Genomic DNA, 21,348 nt, shown 5'->3' with positions numbered 1-21,348 from the left:
GTCTTCATTGGCGCATCTTTCCTTAGAATATCTTTTAACCTAGTGCTTATTGGCTGGCAATTAGCTCTACCCTGCCTGTACAATGTCAAATATCTAGATGGTAAATTCAGCTTAAGATAAAACTCCATAAGCCACCTTAACATCCTTATTCAAAATTAATACTTCTGATATTCTTATCTCCTCACTTCATTTTTGATTCTCTATTACTCTGTTAATCTCATTCTCCAAATTTGTATTTATATCCATTGGTCCTCTACCTTCGTTCCAAACAAAAGAAAACCCTGTTTTCTCGAAAAAGTTTTTTATTTTTAGTAACCATGGTCTTTCCTCCCCTGCGAGAGTAAATATTCATTCGCTGCCTTAAACAACCTGTTTAAGCCTGTTAAACTGGATGACTCTCAGCCAAAATCTAATCATTGAGGCTAATATGTAAATTCTTAGTTGCCTTACACCTCGAAAGAATTGTTTTCTGATCAGAAACTCCCCAAATACCCTTGCCCCCTCCCTCTTATGTGCAAATAAATAGCCCGAATTATACACATATATATATATATATATATATATATATATATATATATATATATATATATATATATATATATATATATATATATATATATATATATATATATATATATATATATATATATATATATATATATATATATATACCATATATTTTGTCACTTGTCTTGGTCTTATGTCGCGCTAGGTTGAAAAAAACTTACGAAGAAACCAGTTTGTTCAGAAATGTTACACAGGACAGGGTATAACTGAATGAGTAGCGCATAATTCACAAGTGCCCGAATTTCTTCCCCCAACGGAAATTAAACAGAGCTCAAATAAAATTCTTATAGGTAATTTTCAGGGATCTATTCACTAGGGAGGGGGTAGACGCCTAGAGCCATAGTTTAATTACATGAAATGTACAATTTAATATTGTTAGCTTTTTCAAGTTAGATATTTTATACTTTCGTAAAAGTTCGATGTCTGATACTTGTTATTTAGGACGATTATTTTGGTATGTCTTGGTTTAACTTAAAGTTAAGAAAGTTTAGTATAATTTTCAATAGTTTGACTTTTCCGAAATATAGATGCTTGTTATTCGCTTTTTTAGGCTTTTCTGAGGTAATTTACTAAGGCTATCGTAAGTGTTTGTTGTCTCAAAGATATTACGTTGGATGTTTAGTTTGATATTTTATGGTGTGGCTTGTCTTAAAGAAAAGTATGATTTGGGATGTTTAGTTTGCTCTTTTCGGACATCTGAACTACGTTAAATAGGCTAACTTAGATATATTTCTTTTTGTCAGAATTTAATAGCCTATGTGTTGATTTATCTGACTGAATCACTAGAATGGTTAAGTTTATAATATCTCCTGGTATACTAAAATGCATATTTAAAATTAATAATAATTTTAGTTCTCTTTTCAGTTTATTATATATATATATATATGTATATATACATATATATATATATATATACATATATATATATATATATATATATATATATATATATATATATATATATATATATATATATATATATATATATATTATATATATATATATATAAAATATATATATATATATATATATATATATATATATATATATAACTTTAGTTTTAAGATTATTTACAACATTGAATTGTCCATCTTCAGTATAAGTGCTCCAAGAAAGAATTATTTGCAAGTGCACTGAATTCAATTTAAGTTGGTTTATTTCCAAAACGAGAAGCGGATATGCCAAATCTTCGTTTTAGTCGTCAAAATACAAATACATGTACAATCCATAGTCAACTTTTACGATTTAATTTGAGATAAATCTAATCGTCCACTTAAAATCAGTGCACAATAACTGACTAGTCAAAATATAATATAAGTAATGAACTAAAGTTGAAGGAATATTCGATTACTTGGAGTAACATCAAAAAGCTTGACAAACGAGGGAGCAAAGCCTATATATATATATATATATATATATATATATATATATATATATATATATATATATATATATATATATATATATAAATTTAGTTTTAAGATTCTTTACAACATTGAATTGTCCATCTTCAGTATAAGTGCCATAAGTATAAGTGAATTGTTTTGCCCTCACTAAAAGCACTGGTATTCCTGAGAGAAGATATTATCTTCTTGAGTTTAAACCAAAACGCTTAAGCCGGCTTAGAACCGAAAAACAAGAAATCCCAAGGACCTCCAGCATAAAAGAATGATTTTTGCGATCCTGGGCCCATCTTGGTTAAAACAGGTTTCTCGGGAGATACTTGGCTGTATTCATTTATCATAATGAGTCAAAATCTTGCAAAGACAGCCCTCACCCCAATTAACCCCAGCTAGTTATATACTCAGCCCTAGAATCACTACTTTCCAAAAAAAGTTAATAAATTGTTAATCATTTCTCTTTTGAGTTTTCCAAGAGCTTAAACACGGATTTGTAGTAAAACAAATTTGTTTTGATTTAGAAAGAGCTGTAGAGTAGAGTATATATTAACTCAAGATCGTATGTTTATATCTGTAGAGAATAGATATAAAGGTAGTTCTTAAATTACTACCCAAAATAATGTTTCAAAAATAATGAGCTCACGAATTGACATTAAACGAGAACAGATGAAAGACTTCACAAACAAAGTATGAGCAATTTGAACAAGATAAAATTTCTATTTACAGCTCCAGCACATCAGTAAATTCCTGTTTATTTCTACAAGGAGGCCAATAAACAACCATTAAGTAAAAAATTCTTTTTGAATTATAAATTTAAACCACCCTCGATTCAACCGCTATCTCTTTAGTTAAATTTATATCATTTCCCATCTGTATTGCAATATTCTCTCTGAAAAAATAACAATCCACCATATAATCATGATTGCCTATTTGCATTAGACAGTCATAATGTTAAGTGTCGAGTAGAGACATTGCATGATTAGGAAGCAACAGTTAATTTAATTAAAGAACATCTAACTCAGATGGCTTACATAGGTTTGCTAAATCATTAAGCTAGATAGGCCTTGATGATTTAAATGGAATATACTAAAACTTTTTAAATCCGTAGTTAATTTGACTCCAATACCAACTAGGGTATTAAAGTTAACCAATGAAAATTACTCCACCGTTGCTTAATAATCGCAATTTAAAACTCTATTCACCAAAACATACCAACTCAACGAATTATCTTCCAAGGGCTTGTAATCTAGTGTTACAATCCAATTCTTTTTAAGTCACGAGCAATGGATAAAAACGAGGAAGCTCACAGGAAAATCACTTTACTTAAAATAACTACAAATAATATCCAGGAATTCTGTAAATCATAACTGAAGGAAACTGAAAAAAATCAAAGAAAATATATTCAAAATGAATTTAGTTATAAGCAAAACCAAAAGGATAAATAAGAAATAACGAAAAATTTATAAAATAAAAATCCCCGCTAATTATATACTCAGGCCTAGAATCACTACTTTCCAAAAAAATTAATAAATTGCTCCTAATTTTTTTTTTAGTTTTCCAAGAGCTTACACACGGATTTGTAGTAAAAAAATTGTTTTTATTTAGACAGAGCTGTAGAGTAGAGAATATAATAATTCAAGAGCATATGTTTATATCTGTAGAGAATATATATGAAGGTCGTACTTAAATTACTACCCAAAATAATGTTTCAAAAATAATGAGCTCACGAATTAATATTCAACGAGAACAGATGAAAGACTTGACAAACAAAGTATGAGCAATTTGAACAAGATAAAATTTCTATTTACAGTTCCAGCACATCAGTAAATTCCTGTATATTTCTACAAGGAGGCTAATAAACAACCACTAAATAAAAAATTCTTTTTGACTTATAAATTTAAACCACCCTCGATTCAACCGCCATCTCTTTAGTTAAATTTATATCATTTTTCATCTGTATTGCAATATTCTTTCTGAAAAAAAAAACAATCCACCATATAATCGTGATTGCCTATTTGCTTTAGACAGACATAATGTTAAGTGTCGAGTAGAGTCATTGCATGATTAGGAAGCAACAGTTCATTTAATTAAAGAACATCTAACTCAGAAGGCTTACATAGGTTTGCTAAATCATTAAGCTAGATAGGCCTTGATGATTTAAATGGAATATGCTAAAAGTTTTTTAATCCGTAGTTAATTTGACTCCAATACCTCCTGGGGTATTAAAGTTAACCAATGAAAATTACTCCACCGTTGCTTCATACTCGCAATTTAAAACTCTATTCCCCAAAACATACCAACTCAACGAATTATCTTCCAAGGGCTTGCAATCTAGTGTTACAATCCAATTCTCTTTAAGTCACGAGCAATGCATGAAAATGAGGAAACTCACAGAAAAATCGCTTTACTTAAATAACTACAAATAATATCCAGGAATTCTGTAAATCATAACTGAAGGAAAAACTGAAAAAAAAATCAAAGAAAATATTTTCAAAATGAATTTAATTATAAGCAAACCCAAAAGCAAAATAAGAAATAACGAAAAATTTATAAAATAAAAACTTTAAAACCTACATTCAATATAAAAAAGACAAAATACTGCAATCGAAGAATAATATAGTTACTTATCTCCGTTGGGCCCATATTTGAGCTATTGCTGCTTATCAAAATATCAAGATTTCATTGAATATTAACTAAAATTATCTCTTAATTTCAAAACCCACAAAAAAAATAGTAGAATCAATAATATACAACTTCAAGTATTGCTTACTTTTATTTATACTTCAGTTTTCCATCGCCCTCTCTCTCAAGCTGAATAAATAGAGGGATAGTATTACAAAGTCTAGAAAAAATGCCGAAGCTATGCAAGCTAGTTAGCATCTCGTATAGCCTCTTTTATGCCTCACGAACAAACTATGTGGTATAACATCTGATCAAAGCTTTTTTTTACTCAAATTGAACCGAAATTCTTATTTTTAACATTTTTCCCATTAAGTAAATTAATAAAGTTTGATTTAGGTAAATTAACTTCACTTTGAAATACTTTTGCTCGTTTTCATTCGTAACAACTGTACACTCTAGAACTCTGAAATATTTTAAGCCTTTGACAGATATATTTATTGATATAAATTTTTAGCATGAACTAAAACAACAATTACTCTACTTTCATCAATAACGTTTTTCTTCTGGGTAAACATGCCTTTAACAAAATTCTTGTTGAAAACAAATGTATCAATTATTGGTGATTTTCTTCCTTACTGGAATCAATATACATTTGAGTTTTTTCTTATGAAATCATTTCTGTATTGGCTGTATCATAGTTTTTTTTTAATTTGTCAAATAGTAGACTGTAATTTACTGTGTTTCTGAATTATGCATAAAATAAAAATTTTTGACTTTGTTACGATATCAAAAATTTCATTTACTTGAAATACCATATATTCATTTATGTGATGAAGATCAATAACCATTTCAAACAAGTGAAATGGATTCAAACTTATCCTCTGTTTTATCTTTTCATTTGTCCCTTGTCACTAGAAAACGGGAAAAAAATAGAATATTTTTATCAAAAAATACTCCTCATTTATAGGAGTAAGTACCATCGTGAAGCTCTCTAAGCTATCGAGGCACGACAATGACCATTAGCCACAAAAAAATTATCAAAATCTTCACTTTTAACCCTTAGCTAATTTATTATTGTCTTTGTATGAGTTAAGATTAAGATGAGTTACTACTTTGTTACAATTTAAGAAATTTAATCCACTTGAAACATGAATTTTTGATTTATGTGATGAAGATTAATGACCAATTTTAGCAAGTGAAATGATTCAAGCTTATCCTCTGTTTTATGTTTTCATTTGTCCCTTGTTACTATGAAAAAGTAAAAAATTGAATATTTTTAAGCTATTAAAAATTTACTAAGCTAATAAGCCACGACAAAGACCATTAACCACACGAAAATAATCCAAATTTTTGCTTTTAACCCTTAGCCTGTATATTAACGTCTGTGTATGAGTAATTCTGAATCAGTAAGTTAAATGCATAAGGAATTTCTTTACATTCACAGAAAAAAATTTCCACCCACTTTGATATTTCTGTTCGCTTTATTTCATATCAACCTAGGTGAACAGCATTATTCGAAAGATATTACTCAACTGATTTATTTCCAAACTCTTATCAGTAATCTTATAATTATTTTCTTTATTTTTGTAATATAAAATCTTCACAACCACAAAGCTGAATCAAACTGGTAAAATTAAGTTTCCACCAGCTCACAATACAAATTAAATCAAGGATCTTCATCTTTATTTGGTATTACCGATGTTCTATTGCCATGAAAAATTTTCACTTCTCTGTCACATTTATGGTATTTATCAAACAAAGGATTGGAAAAAAATTGTGGGCTCATCTGCCTGTTGAATGAGCAGTCTAAGATATAGAACAAGTATGGATACTCCGCTCCGAGCAGAGTAAAGAAGTCTTGATCCCCCAGACTTGATACCATCTGATACTTCCCAAATAAAGAAATATATCCATTTTCTGTAAGGCGGAAGCTTAATTCTTTACTACCTCTCATCTTCTCAAGGTCAAAAAGCATTACTCCAGTGTTAAAACCCTGAAAAAATTTTAGTTTTTATTTGATCAATTTGATATAAAGAATAATTTGAAGTATTTTACATCGCTGCAATAACTTACTCACTACCTTCATTATATTCAATTCTTATACGCATCATTATATTATTTGAAATAAACCGTTGTATTATTGGTGGTTTTTTAAAAGAAAGGCTTGTTCTTAAGTTATCAGTATGGTGAAATTTTGAGTAGAATTTTCCAAATTTTTGTGCGAAAATCTCTTCGGATTGAGAGGAATGACATACAGAGCCAGTCATCTGCTAATTTACAAGAATCTATTCTGACTAAGTGCTTAATATGCATACTAGATATCCTTTATTTCAAAATCAAACTAGCTCAGAAGATACGTTCCTCCATAGTTTTTAAGAAAGACCAATATTCCTCCAATTTTTCATTTTTAACTTCTGAGTCAATTTGTATAAGAAAGTTGTAGTATAAACTTTATTCGGGGGTGTGTTGGTGACTCCTTCAATCAAAAATTCAAACTACTTTTACCCTTTTTAAGCATCAAAAGTAAAGAGAGTAATCGCTCCAAAATTCAAACTACTTTTGCCCTTTTTAAGCATCAAAAGTAAAGAGAGTAATCATTCCTTTTCTTAGCCATTTGTTATCCTCCATTGAAAATGAAGAAATTATGATTAGTCTTATGAGGCAGCTGTTTTGTTTTGCCTGGATAATTATGAAGACCAAACTGCTTTTCCAGGACAATAAAAATTTCAAATAGAGATAAAAATCTTCTAATGGAAGCAAGCAGTGGGGTATAATTAATGTATCTCCTGTGCGGTAATCATCTAATGTTTGAGTTATGTTCTACACAATTTTAAGCGCTTCTTTTAAATCAACGTTAGCACTGCTATTATTGTTAGTGAAGTGAAAAATAAGAGAAAATATTGTTATTTTGATATTGTAAGGGGAAATTGTCAAGAATATCTCATATTGAATCTTAGCACATTTTTATATCTGGTCTTTGCGAGTGAAGATTCCTTAGTAACTGTATGAAGACTGTAAATAGTCATCAAATGTACTATGGTCATACTTGTGGCTTCTAGAATTTATATCAGCATTTGTTAGTCACCTTCAAAAAAATAAAATACAGGATTATCTTAAGTTTTGTCGTGTATAGGGATCTTTAACAGATTACTTTGGAAGGTACTCTTTCTACTTTCTATATTTACTTTGAAATATGTACTATTCTTAGTCTTAATTATTGGCCAGGTATCACATTAGACGCAGTGTTTAAGCAATCATTCTATTTTTGTCAACAAACTTTACCCTGTTTGGCTATAGGGCAATAGACTAAAATCAATGTTTTACATAGTGTTTGAGGTACAAATTCTAGAAGTGAGCTATTATTGGTAAAAAATATAGAATTATTTAATTGTACAAAAATAAAATATAAATCCTGCCAACAATGTCAATTGAATTTTCATTTTTAATGACTGGGGCAGGGCAACCTCCAGTGCCGTTCAGGCTACACTACTCGTTAATTTAATTTATTTTAGAAAACTAAAAATGATAAATTGTCAACAATGCCATTAGAATTTTTATTGTTGAGGGCTGGGACAGGAAGAATTCCAGTACCATTAGGGTCACACTCATTAATGCTGTTTTTGGTAGTTCCTCTCCTCTAGTAATATAATAGGGAATAATAAGTCCTGTCATCAAGTATCTTATTGTACATACCAATTATAGATTAACATTTCACATTTTTGCAAGGCAATGTGCTAGCAATATTAGTATATCAGTGTTTTTTAAACTTGGAGAAAAGAAATAAATTTACATTGTTTTAAGTCAGGATAGAAAGTTTTTTAGCAGTTATTATAAGAGCAGACAATATAGAAGGTAGGCAAATTATTATTTTTGAAATAATATTAATTACTTTATAATTTATTAAGTTGGAAAGAATCTTCTTACTTTGCATTGCATTGGATTTTTCTTTGCATTGGTCTATCATTTTGTTTAAAGGTGTGAATTGTACTTATAATCTATAGCAAATATGTTTAGTCTATGTTCTTTCAACCTTTCATATCAGGTTTTAAGGGCTTGTATGCTGATTCATTAAACTTCTGAGGGAAAAAAAGATCTTACCTGGCTTTAATTACTCTTTCCTTACGTAGAATATGGATAAAATGGAATTTATACACTTAGGGTTTAGTGACAATGAAGACTGTTAGTTGCAATGCATACATTTACCTTAAGATTAAGAATTTAGTTAGTAGCCAACTTGAATATATGAAAATATCTTTAAGAATATTCCATAAACTGTTTTACCCTTAATGTAGAAAATTTTTGTTATATTCATTTAATTGAATATAAAAGTAAATTATAAGTTAAGAGGGTGACTTTTTTGTTAAACCTTATCGTGAGCCAATACGTGACTGTATAAATATTAATTTAGCGCTGTAATAACTTAATTTCACTTTTAGTCACTAGCCGTTCTTCCTATAATTAAGGAACATACATGTGACTTTAAGATTATTGTAATAAGTGCTTTTTTTGTTTAGGCTAGAAGTGTGACTTTCACTTTTAATATAATGAAAAAAGAAATCACCTATGTAACGGCACCAACATATTAAGAAAAAAGAAAAAAAAAGAAAAAAAGGAAGACAGAAGGAGAAAAGGAAAACTGTTTTCCTACATTAGTAATTAATATAGATCAGTACTTGAATAAGGACTTAACCCTACTCATCCATACAATCATATAGGTCAAACAGCATAGCCATAAGCAATCAACCATAAAGAATAATCCATGGACAGGCAGTCGTGTCGTTAGTAAGTATAAGTTGTCATTTACCAAATATCAAAAACAGTAAAAAAACAAATAATTCAGAGGATAAAAATCAAAGAAATGAATGCAAAATAAGACCATTTGAAAATACAATATATGCAAAGTCCTCCAGAAATCCAATGTCAAAAATTAAGGGCACGCCAAACTCAATAACCAAAAAAAACATCAAAATCAACAAAAGATTTCGCTAAGTATTTCACGATAATTTTTTCGGTCTTTATTTAAAACTTCATTATAATGAAAACTAAATTTTTCATATTGCCAAATTAATTTATTTAAAGAAAAACCTCTTAAAATCAAATTTTGGCTTAAAATTTTACATCTATTTTTAAAATCAATATAATTACTACAAATCCTTGCTTATCTAAGTAACTGTGAGTAAAATGCTGAATATGTGATATTTGAGTGTATATTACTTTCAAGAAGTGAGAAATTAATAACTTCAAAATAGAAATCATCCGTTTTATTATACATTTAAAACCTAATTTATTATTATCAGAAAATATTCAAATCTAAGAAATGATCTTCTAGACCAGTGCCATGACTATGTTCAAAAGTAAGCTCTGCTGGATATATATTCTTAGAAATATCAATAAATTCCTTGAAAACCAAAATATCATCTAAATATCTTTTATTATTTGACAATAAATGTTTTAAATTATATGGATTATTCTTATCCATCATATATTTATATTCGAGTTGAAGTAAAAACAAGTCAGCTATAAATGGTCTGGCATACCCCCCCCCCCCCTGGGAATTCCCTCGGTTTGCTTGTACAAATTACAATTAAATCTTATGTAAGTATTGTAAAAAACTAATTATAATAAATCAAAGATCATATCTAAGCTGTAACATCTCGAGGTAACTTTAGTATCAAAGCAGTTTGTCCATATAGCTTTTTTAATATAAGTGTCTATGTTTAAGAACCTCTTACTAGATAAGAGGAAAGACTTCTTGATAACCGTCTTAAATTTTCAAAAATTTTCTTTAAATTTTCTAAAATAAATTCTAATATATCGAGAATCATTACTAAGCTAGAGCATCTCGAGTTAACTGTGGTCTTAAAACAGTTTGTCCATATAGCTTTTTTATTATTAGTGTTAATTTTTAAGAACCTCTTACTAGATATGAGGAAAGATTTCTTGATAACCGTTTTTAAATTTTCTAACACTAAATTAAGTGAAAAATTAGTATAAATTGTCACAAAATCGAAAGACTCAATTTTTCTAGCTGAAACCACTGTTAAAGAGTCTATCACCTGCTGTGAATTATTAACCCTCCAGTATGGATTAAAATTTGTAAATTTTTTAATACCAGAACAATAGGTTTTGAGTTTATTTATAATTTCCTTTAAAATTAAAGAGACGTCAGTAGCAGTAATGTGGGTTGGACATCTAACTGCTTCAGCAGTAAACCGGGGTTTAGGGGGTTTCTTATGAAATTTTAAAGTCCGTTATATGAAAGGGATCTTTCTATCATTGTCATTAATTCTAATATTAATTTTTTTTAAAGTATTCCTTCAGTTTTTCTCGATTAAAATTTCATCCTTTAAATTCACTTTTTCGTAAACATTATTCGTGCATAACTCCCTTGTTAAGACATCACAATACAGCCTCTGACAAATTATGGCAAAATTAATATTAGCTCTATCCACAAGCGCAAATACGAATTCATTCTGTAGATTAGCAAATACTTGTTTTATCCTATTATTATGAAATAATGGTTTAGTGTTACTCTTTTTTAAATTAACATATATTTATTTCGTAAAACTCTAAAACTCTAAACTCTAACTTTTAAAACTCTCTTTATTTTCATTCTGTTTCTTAGACCACTCATCAATAAATAAATCAAAATCATTTTCTAAGCTATCAAGAATACTCGATGGCTTCAAATGATGAGAAAGGCGGAAATTAACCCCTTTATTCATTATAATTTGAAGATCATCTTGTTTTATTATTGATAAGTCCCCTGTTATAACATGTTGGTAAGTAGTATTTACAAATGGACCCAAACAGGTTTTCAATTTATATCACTGTCCAATCTCTTAAGTATTAAGTTTTCTAAATAAGGTGGTCTTTCAAACTCTGCCTGGTTAATCGTTAAAATTCTGGTCTTGAAAATTTTTAGATTCTTTTTTTGGTGCGATGTATTGTGCCCTATTATAAGGGTTATTTCATTGATTCAATGTATAAGAAAAATATCTTGTATAAGATTGATCATCTCGGTTTTGTTTAATCTATGACTCATATTCTATCTAGTTATAACAACCTTTGAGTTTATTTTATCTGTAATTTTATTTGCACAAAATAATGCAAAAGGATGAATTAAAAAGGATAATTAATTGTAGTATTTAGTTTGCAGATCTGTGACATTAAGCAAAAACTCGTCTCGTTACGAGGTTTACCTCTGTACTACGATTAATAATTTAGGCTGCAAAAGTGGAGTAAACTTTCAATTGGCATGTTCTTAGAACTATTACTGAAATACGATTGAAGTTTTCCCTAGCACGATTGAACAAAGAACTTGCTTTTTCAGCTCTATCCTACTAAACAAATTGGAAAATATTCCACAAATGTGTTTTTGGAATATTTCCACCAACTTTTTAGGGGCTATATTTTTTTTCTTTCGTTCAACCTTTTATTTCATAGGGAATCTGATTTCTACAGTTTACATGACAATTTACGTGGACAGACTACTGCTAGCACTTATTTCCATGGCACAAGATATTATTATTATTCTTTGAATTATTTACTTGGCTTGGGATTATTTTCCTGAAATTTTGATTGCAAATTGCCACACTGATTTAGGTTATGTGGTAAATTAAAATTAAATATTTATCCATTAGGAAATTCAGAGTGCAAATTCTAGTAAATTTGAAAAATTGGTCCTTCTTCGCAGGTTACTTTGCCGTGTTCCAAATTTAATATGTTTGGGGTTGTGAACTTAAATTGGAATATTTGTTTGCCTTTTATGAAACCGTCATGAATATCCATCAAATATTTTTCAAAATATTTGGGGAGGTTAAGATTATTCATGGTTTTAGTTATATTCATTTTGCACATGTTTAGATGTATTTGTATTCTGCATAATTCTGTTTGTTGGTTTGAGCTAACAAGAACCATATTATATGTCAGCTTTTTGTGGTATAATAAGAAATTGGTGAAATTGATTTTTTCCCTAGACAATTATATCGATACCTGGTATTATCTTTGAACCGAGGTTTGTTCCGTTTTGGTACAGGCAAGTTGAAATTTTTTAGTTCCTCTTATTTCAGCTCATACAAATAATATATGGCTTTGCTTGACGTGAGTTTTACTCCACATGATCTTGGCTAAAATAGTTTTTACATAGAATAAGGAGCAATTTTTGGCTTTCTTACAAATTTTAATTCACTTTCTCTAATATTGATAAAACTTTCAAAGGCCAGATAATCTTGAATCTTTGATCATTGTATGATACGGGGGTAGTATTGCCTTTCTAAGGTTGTTTCAAATATGATTTCAACAATGTCTCCTGGAAATTCACAAATATTTGTTTTTAACTATGCTAAGTATGTCTTGAGGTTGGAAGGTAAAGGTAATTATTTTAACGCTCTCTATAGGTCTGAGGTTCCTATTACTTTCCTAATCTCTGTGAGGCAAAATTCAGCCAAGTTTTTCTTATTTTTCTAGAAGGGTATTGGACTTGTAGGTAAAAATTAATTTTGCTATTATATACTTACTCACCTTTTCAAAAGTTTAAGAAATATTGTCATTTATGTTGTAGAGAAAATTGTTTGATTTGAACGTTTTTGTTATTACTTCTCTAAATATTTTGTAATGGTGGAGTTTTAATTGGTGGGTTGTGTGGAAGTCATTTAACTGTAGAAGTTTACCAAAGATAATGTTTAATGTGTTGTTGCCGCATCTTGAGGTTTGCATTAGCTGATCCATTAGCAATCTGAGGAGGTCCAAATGCATTGGAAAATATATTTCCGATGGTTCAAATTAAAATATATCCCTTAGTTCCTTATTATAAATTCTTATTTATATATCTATATATATCTATCTTATATATCTATATCTATAAATATATATATATATATATATATATATATATATATATATATATATATATATATATATATATATATATATATATATATATATATATATATATGTATATATATATATATATATATATATATATATATATATATATATATATATATATATATACATATATATTTATATATATATATATATATATATATATATATATATATATATATATATATATATATATATATATATATATAAATATATATATATATATTCCCTTACAGCATAGGGATTGATGGCAATGACCTCGAGATCCACGGAAAATTCAGCCCATCTCGGATGTCGTCTATTTCAAGGTATCCTTTTGCGATTTAGTTCTTTGGTGTCAAATTTTTTTTTTAAACAAACTCGTCAGCTGTTATACGCCATCCAACAATGCACGCCATCATACATTTCCACTCAAAAATGAATTCATAGCAGTTAAAATTTAAAAATTGTACTCTTTTTATACTTTTTTATCATTAATCCAACTTTTTCAGGTTTTCTGATTAATCTTCCAGATTTAGTGTTAATTTCTTATTCGCTAGCTTAATGTTCCCTTTTCTTTTGTTTAGTTGGTGATATTAAATTGAACTTTTTATTTGTTTTCTTATAAATTTTTGACCTTCTTACTTTGCCTCTTTTGTGTATGATGCTGCAGAGGCTAACCGAAATCTCTCTGAGTTCTTCAGTTCTTCTTGGTCTGATTCACTGTCAGTTTCCAAAGAAATTATGTCTGACTATTCAGTGTTAAGGTATTTGGAAGAAGATCCTTGAGATTCTAGTGTGGACCCTGCTTGTCTTTTGAAAATCTCCTCTCCTTTAGATGTAAGAGGCATGTTTATCAATTCTTCTTGTTTATTATTTGAATTAGGGGGGGGGTTAAATGGTGCTTACTAACTTGGGGGAGAGTGAATTTTTTTCTTGGTATCCCTTCATTGCTTGACAGCCATATCTACAGGAGGGTGGGGGATCTTCTACATCATAGTTTCCTTCCAGGATATTCAAACTTTGGGGCTGGCCTTGGATACCGTTATGTCGTGGTATCGTTCTTAATGTATTTTGAGATTTGCTGCAAAAGTACTTTGCCTGGTTTTGATAGGGTAGTTTATTATTTCCATTGCTTCACGCAAAGTTTTTTATGGCTGGTTTGGGTGTTGTAACCTTTGGTAACCCGGAGTATCAATAGCCTTGTTTAGCTTATCATATGATGTTAAGGGTCCTCTATAGGCGTAGTAGGCGATATGTGGTAGTCTGGAAATCGTTTTGGGGGACTAGGGGTTGAGATCCTATCAGGAAAAACTGGAATTTCGGTGAAATTGTATAATCTTGTTCTTCTGAACTTCTACTGGAGGAAGAATTGCTTATTTTTGTTTTAGTAAGATTGGGTCCTTATTTTTGGGAGTTACCATATTGTTTATTAATAGGAATTCTTTGAAATCTCCTTCGCTATCGTTTTCGAAATATATTAGTATAAAATTGAAAGTTTTCAGTTTTCTTAATCTATATTGTGTTATTTTTTTCCATCGTCTGAGGAATCAGACGTTGTGGGACATGATGCCCATGCTTCTGTAATCTTTTCCCTTTTCATGCGACTAACGTGGTTCTTGTAGGTTTTTCTCGAACTGGGGTCTTAGATTTTAAATGTTATACCCTTATCATACTTTTTACTATCCTGTATTGTCCAGGGCTACGACCAGAGAGCTTCTTGCCATCAGCTTTAACTTCATTTTTAGGTATACACAATCTCCTACTAGAAAGTTAAGTTTTCTCTTAATATTTCGCACATTTTTGACTTCACGATTTTATATATTCAGCATTACAATTTTATAGGTTTTTCTCATTCTGTTGATAAATTCTTATTTGTAATCCTCAGAATCATTATAGTTTTGCCTGGACTCTTTAATTTTGTCATTGGTAATTAAAAAGTCACGGCCGAATAGCATATAGAAAGGATTATTGCTTATTGTCGGGTAGATTCTGTGTTGATTAGATTTGTTAGATATGGTAAAATTTCTTGCTAATGTTTTCTATTATCCTCTGTGTAAATTCCTAGGATATAAGAATATAGTTTGAGCATATTGTCGATTTTACCATTAACTTGAGGGTGTTATAAGGTTTTTACTAATATTTTTTTTGTGGAGCAAGGACATTTAATCTGTAGTTTCTTTTGATATAAAATTACTGCCGTTGTCACTTCAGTGTTTGGTATTCCAAAGTTAACGAATACTTTGGCTTGAGCTTTACTCTTGGTTTAGTCACTTGGATTTTTCAACGCTGTAGCAAAAGTAAACCAGAGAAATGGTCAATTACTGAAAATATGCAAGAGTAACCTTTATTAGATGTGGGTAAACCACCGCCAGTACCGCAAAAATCAAAGTGAAACTATATCGAAAGAAAATCTGGCTGTATTTGTTCTTCCCTTGGGTGGAATAGGGTAAACCTGAGCAGTTTTCCTTAGGTTGCGTGTCTTATAAGCATTTATATAAGTCTTCAGTTTACTTAAGGCTGATGGAACAAAAAAGTGCTGTTTCAGTTTATAAAAGGTATTATTAATTCCAAGATGTCCACCCATTTCCAAACGAAAAAATTAAAATGCAGGGATTCTCAACTTTTGGGTAAAATTGGTACTATGGAAGTTTGATTTCTATTACTATCATTTGTCACAGTCATGAATAATATTTTCTTATCTAAATCATAACAGAAGTTATTTATTTTCTTTTTGAATGTCTTCATGCCATTAAGCAGTTCTTCATCACGTAAAAACTGATCAATCAAGGGAACAGAGGCTCTGTCTTTTTTACAATTTTTTTACTTTAGTTAAGGAAAGTTGGCCGAATTTGTTACTTTCCTTGTTTGAGCTATTCCCATTCAGCTATAGTTTTTCTGCTTTTAAGGGTATATTTTTACTTTAATGCATTAATTTCTTCGGTTTTACCTTCTAAAGATGTTTCGTCCAAAAATCTTCTCAGGTGGTCATAGGGGCGTTTTGTTTTCCTTTGAGGTATTCAAATTCGTATCAAAATCTTGAATTTTAAGCATCCAACGCGCAAGGATTCCCGTTGGCTCTTAGAAATTTTGTAAAAATTATAAGCTTTTGCGTAAGCTGTGGAGCAATACATTTTAATTCCCAGAGTAGGTCAAATAATTTTGTTTTAATGGGATGTTGGTGATGTGGCTTAAGCCAAATTCGTCAAGAAATTGAGGTCTTAGATAGTGGGTACTCTTTGCTGTCTTGGGCATTTATATCATTTATTAAGTTATCCTCTAACTTCTTATAATTATTTATGTCTGTTTCCGATATCACTAGTATTTCCACTAAGCAAGTCCCATTTTCTAGGGTAATTGAATTGTTTTCATGGGTATTTGTTATCCTAATTTAAACTTCTCCATTTTTATAATTTATAATATGTGGTTCAAAGGCTAAATTTTTGGGTATATTTTTCAATGGTGAGGCCACCCAAATTTCATTTTGTCATTAGTTTGTTGAAGCATTTGTGAGATTTGAACTATCTGCTCTGATTATGCGAAAATTTCAGTTTTACGTATTAAAAATCCATATTATAATTTTATTTTCTCTATATTCCTTCATACTACCTCTGTTTACTTTTACCGCGTTATTTTGTTTACTATTTACGCTTGTTCTGCTTTCCTTCGGGTAGATAAATTTTTTATTTGCTACATCTTATAATTTTTTTTTTAATTTGGCTCCTATAATTGCCTCATAGGAGAAGATTTCGCAAATTATGAACCAAGCAGGAAAATTTCTATTATATTTGCGCAGCGTTAAATATATGGACACTTTAACGTCTAAATTGTGCCTCATCACAATCGACAGGCTAGGACATATATTGCTAAATCATTTTTTAGTATAGTTAGGTAATTGGTTCAACACGGATAAGCTAATTATATATACCGTTGACTCGAGCATATGAGAGCTAAAAAATAAATATTGGCCACACTATAATCATTAAATGATGGTAACATTTTGTTATTGGCTGCACTTAGAAATTGTATGATTACAGGTGGGGACCTATAAGAATATCTGCCGCCAAAATTTGGTCCTATGGGTTTTGGAGACTTGTATAGATTCCTTGTGATACCCAATTGGAAGGTGTAGAGCGTTCGATCGTTCTACTTTCGTTTGTTTGATTGGAGTTTCCAGGTGGAATTGTTATATTGTTCCCGTCAGTTGGTGTAGTTACCTCTTGCATTCCAATTAATTCTAGGTTAATTTGTTCTTTCGATATACTGAGAAGTATAGTGTTGAAATTTTGATTTGTGTTTCTGTAATTACCTCTTGTTAAGGACGTCTTTCCTAGATCACCTCTTCCTGCATACCCACTATAGTTTGTCTCCCAGGGCAAATGATCGTTCATCCCTCTTAAATTATGGCGGTAACAAAAGAGGTTACATGCGTAATGTCTTATGGGTTGATCACTAATTGATGGTCGTAATTAGTTAGAGGGGCGAAACGTACTAGTCTTGGAGTCGCTGGGGAACAATTTTGATTGAGATTGGGTTTTTGGCTAGGAATCTCTTGAAAGAATCATGGAGGAGGATCTCTTGATATGTTTGGGGTTTTGTTTTTACATTGTTGATTGACAGTTTTTGGTGTCACAAGACAATTTAGTCTATTTCATATGCTCTTTCTACTTCTTGGACTACCGATTCCAAATCTTCCAAATTATTTTAATTGACAGGTTGTTTAATTTATGGCTGAGTGGCTGTTTGAACGCATTAAGTATTGAATTATCATAAAGTTCCCCTTCACCCGGACCATATCGTGCTTCCGTTAAGATTCTAGTTTATGTAAACATTCTCTCACGTTTTCTGTTGGTCGAAGCTTAACTACCCCGTGTTTCAATTTTTTCAATGAACTGGTACCAATAAATCTTTTTTGAAAGGCTGGCTAGAGTAGGTCTGTTGAGTTTATTTTGGAGGTGGCTTCTGTGCCTGAAGTACCTTCGATTTGTTTTAAAATGTCAATGCCTGACCTCTTAATCTTAAAAGTAGCATGTTTTTCAATTTTTCAAGTAACTTTTTAATTGCGATGAATGAGGCTAAGTAGATATCGAATTAATCAACATCTGTATCCCCTACATATTTATGCAATGTTTTTTTTCTATTTCTACTGAAGTTGCAATTAAACGTTAAGCCTGTAAGAGTTCTTTTTGCTCTTGAGCTATTTTTATTATTTTACTTTGATCCCTTGTTTGAAAAAGAATTAAAAGGTAAAAGTAAAATTGCATAAAAATGTAGAACTATTTAGTGGGTTTATAAATTTTACTGATGTTTTATTTGTTTTAAGGATCGAGTTATTCTGGGACAAGGTAGACAATACATAAGAAAAATGCAAGACCCTTGAATATACACCTAAAATAAATTATACTTGTAAATAATTGCGCTTGCTTACTCTAACTAGCACCAAATAGTCATATCTCTCGTGATTACTTCTTTTTTCCGGCCGCACTGAATATTACGGGGGATTGATTTAAGTGGAATTGCAATATTTTGGGGGTGTTTATTTTATGGATGACTATTTTACTGGGTGCTATTGGTGGAAGGTGATTATTGCAGCAGTTAAGTGAGTGAAAAATTAAAATAGTGAAATACTATTGATAATGAAGTCCAATATTTTCTACCAGAGAATCGTGTTAGGGATGGGCAGGTTTTATGATGTTACCTTTATCGTATAGATTCCTTATAACGCGTTCCTAGAGTCCTTGAGAATAATACGTGTTATCTGGGTTCATGAGCAGAGACAATATCACAAACAATATCTTTATGTCGTTATTTACTTATAAATTATCTGATAAAGGCATTTAAATATATTCATCATCCAGAAAAAGAAACGAAAAGCATAAAATCTTATTCAGAGATTATATTTTACTACTTCTTCTATCTCTCAAAGTTAAATCTTGAATGTCACGAAAGCCTTCAGTCTTTACGTATGTATTCCGTGGTTATAAGATGTTTTACCTCCCTCTAAGCCAGGATCTCAAGACTTTTCAATTTCACAAAATTGCTCATTTTTTTGTCTTGATGAGATACTGTGTTCTCATAAAATTAGTTGAACGCATATTCGACCTTACAGGACATATATTCAAAATTTATGAGATATATATTAAGATTTATAAATTCAACATGTAATTAACATTTGTTTTGTGAAATCGATTATGAATTTTAGTTAAGTTACAAACTAGTTAAAAGCAAGTTTTTGTTTCATTATTCTTGTGTAATTGCTTTTTTGGATAGTTTTAGGCTAAATTTTCACTATTTTGAAATCGGGTAACAAAATGACAATTTTCAGACCCTAAATAGATCGTAGGGGAATCATAGTGTTTTATGTCACACAAGTCTTTTTAATTTTTAGCAATTTACCCATTAGGAGAGGGTTTAAACAGGCGTCAGTGATTAGCCTTTTAATTTTTTATTTAGGTCTTTGCTCGGCTGCAACGGTTTTGTATTGTTTTACCACTCTAGATTGCCTTGATATTAGTCGTATATCATTCGCTGAAAACCGTCCACGATTAAGTGAGAACCTATCTGAGTTGCGGGAAGCTGTAACTTTATTTTCTAGGAGTTTGAATTCCATCAGCTTGAACATTGCACCATCCAAAATTATGTTTCTAATTTTGTTTATATTAACTGACAGATTAGACGTCTTCTCTCTATCAATAAAGATGGAAGTTTTTTCCAGAAGAAAAGTGTTTGGTAGATCTTGGCTTCGCTTATGACAAAACTCTTTGTTATACAAAACACTTTATAAGCCATAGCATCAATGAATAAAGAAATATGAAACACTTGCCCAAGTCAAAGGTCAGTTTAACCACCTCACACTAGGCCACCATAATAACGCCTTATTTGGTCCACGTGTTTTCTTCTTGACCCCAGTGTGGTCTTTTTCTCCAGTCGATAAAAATTATCTATTAATTTAGTGTATTTTAAAAATGGAAAGTTTTTCTTACGAATACTTCCATGGTATAGGAACAGCAAAAGGTCATTAATATTTTGTATTTTTAATATACCTTAAAAAATAGAAGGTGTTTCTAACTGTTTCTTTCCTAGGATTATAAAATTTCTAACTTTCCAGTGGTGTCGTTAATTTGCCAGGACCATCACTTGCCTTATTATTAGTATTGTGTCCTTGTTATTATAATATTTTATAGTATGTTGAAATTTTTGTATCTTTCACTCTTCCTATGGTTATGTTTGTTCTAAATTTTTTTAGTTGAGATATCGTATTTTTCTAGTTTTGTATTTTCCAGTGTGTTGTTAAGTGTGTCTGTTTTCCTTTCCTTTAAATTTTTTTCCTCTCTCCCCTTGACTCCTCTTTTTAGAATTCTTAGAATTTTGTTATAGAAGGTCTAAATAAATTATTATTTTTATTATGTTGTACAACCCTGAAAGTTTTGAAAGACAGAAATCTATGTCTTAATTGAAAGAAAGGAGTAACAAATAAGGAGTTTAAAAATAAAACAAAAAGTTATTTTTCCATATGTGAAAGGTTGCCTCCCAACCCCCTGCTTAACATCCTGCGTTTAAATCTGGAGTTCTGTATTACTCTTGATAAGATTCTGATCTTAATATAATGGCACTTGGGATTCAAGGATTTGTATTAAATATTTAGGTCAAACAGTCAAGCCCTAGCGTAAAGAGAGAGGTATTAAAAAGCAGGGAGGAGTAAAAGCCCTCATATGTAAAATAATTTATTTTTGTTTATGAAAAAATATCGTTTTTTATCTAATTTTATATAGTTTTTCAAATAATACTACTAAATCTGCTCCCCTAATTTGGAAGAAAATTCACTCCTTACAAGAAACTCACCAGAAGAAAGTTCATCGCACTTAAAATATCCTGAAAAATTTTCTCTGGAGAA

General features: G+C 30.2%; 1 long non-coding RNA gene across 2 annotated transcripts in view; it reads left to right on the top strand.

The window, feature by feature from the left end:
* The first annotated feature begins 754 nt into the window (after positions 1-754).
* The window catches only part of LOC136043768 (uncharacterized), a 40,500-nt gene continuing 19,906 nt past the window's right edge, over positions 755-21,348 (top strand). The window contains exons 1-2 of one of the 2 annotated variants that reach the window (XR_010621714.1): positions 755-857; positions 13,712-13,783. This is a non-coding gene — a long non-coding RNA (uncharacterized LOC136043768). The remainder of the gene's footprint in view (positions 858-13,711; positions 13,784-21,348) is intronic. The other variant, XR_010621713.1, reaches the window with a different exon arrangement.

Source organism: Artemia franciscana, unplaced genomic scaffold (genome assembly GCF_032884065.1).
Source record: "Artemia franciscana unplaced genomic scaffold, ASM3288406v1 Scaffold_961, whole genome shotgun sequence".
Lineage (NCBI taxonomy): Eukaryota > Metazoa > Arthropoda > Branchiopoda > Anostraca > Artemiidae > Artemia > Artemia franciscana.
This window is presented reverse-complemented; position numbering and strand designations above follow the sequence as displayed.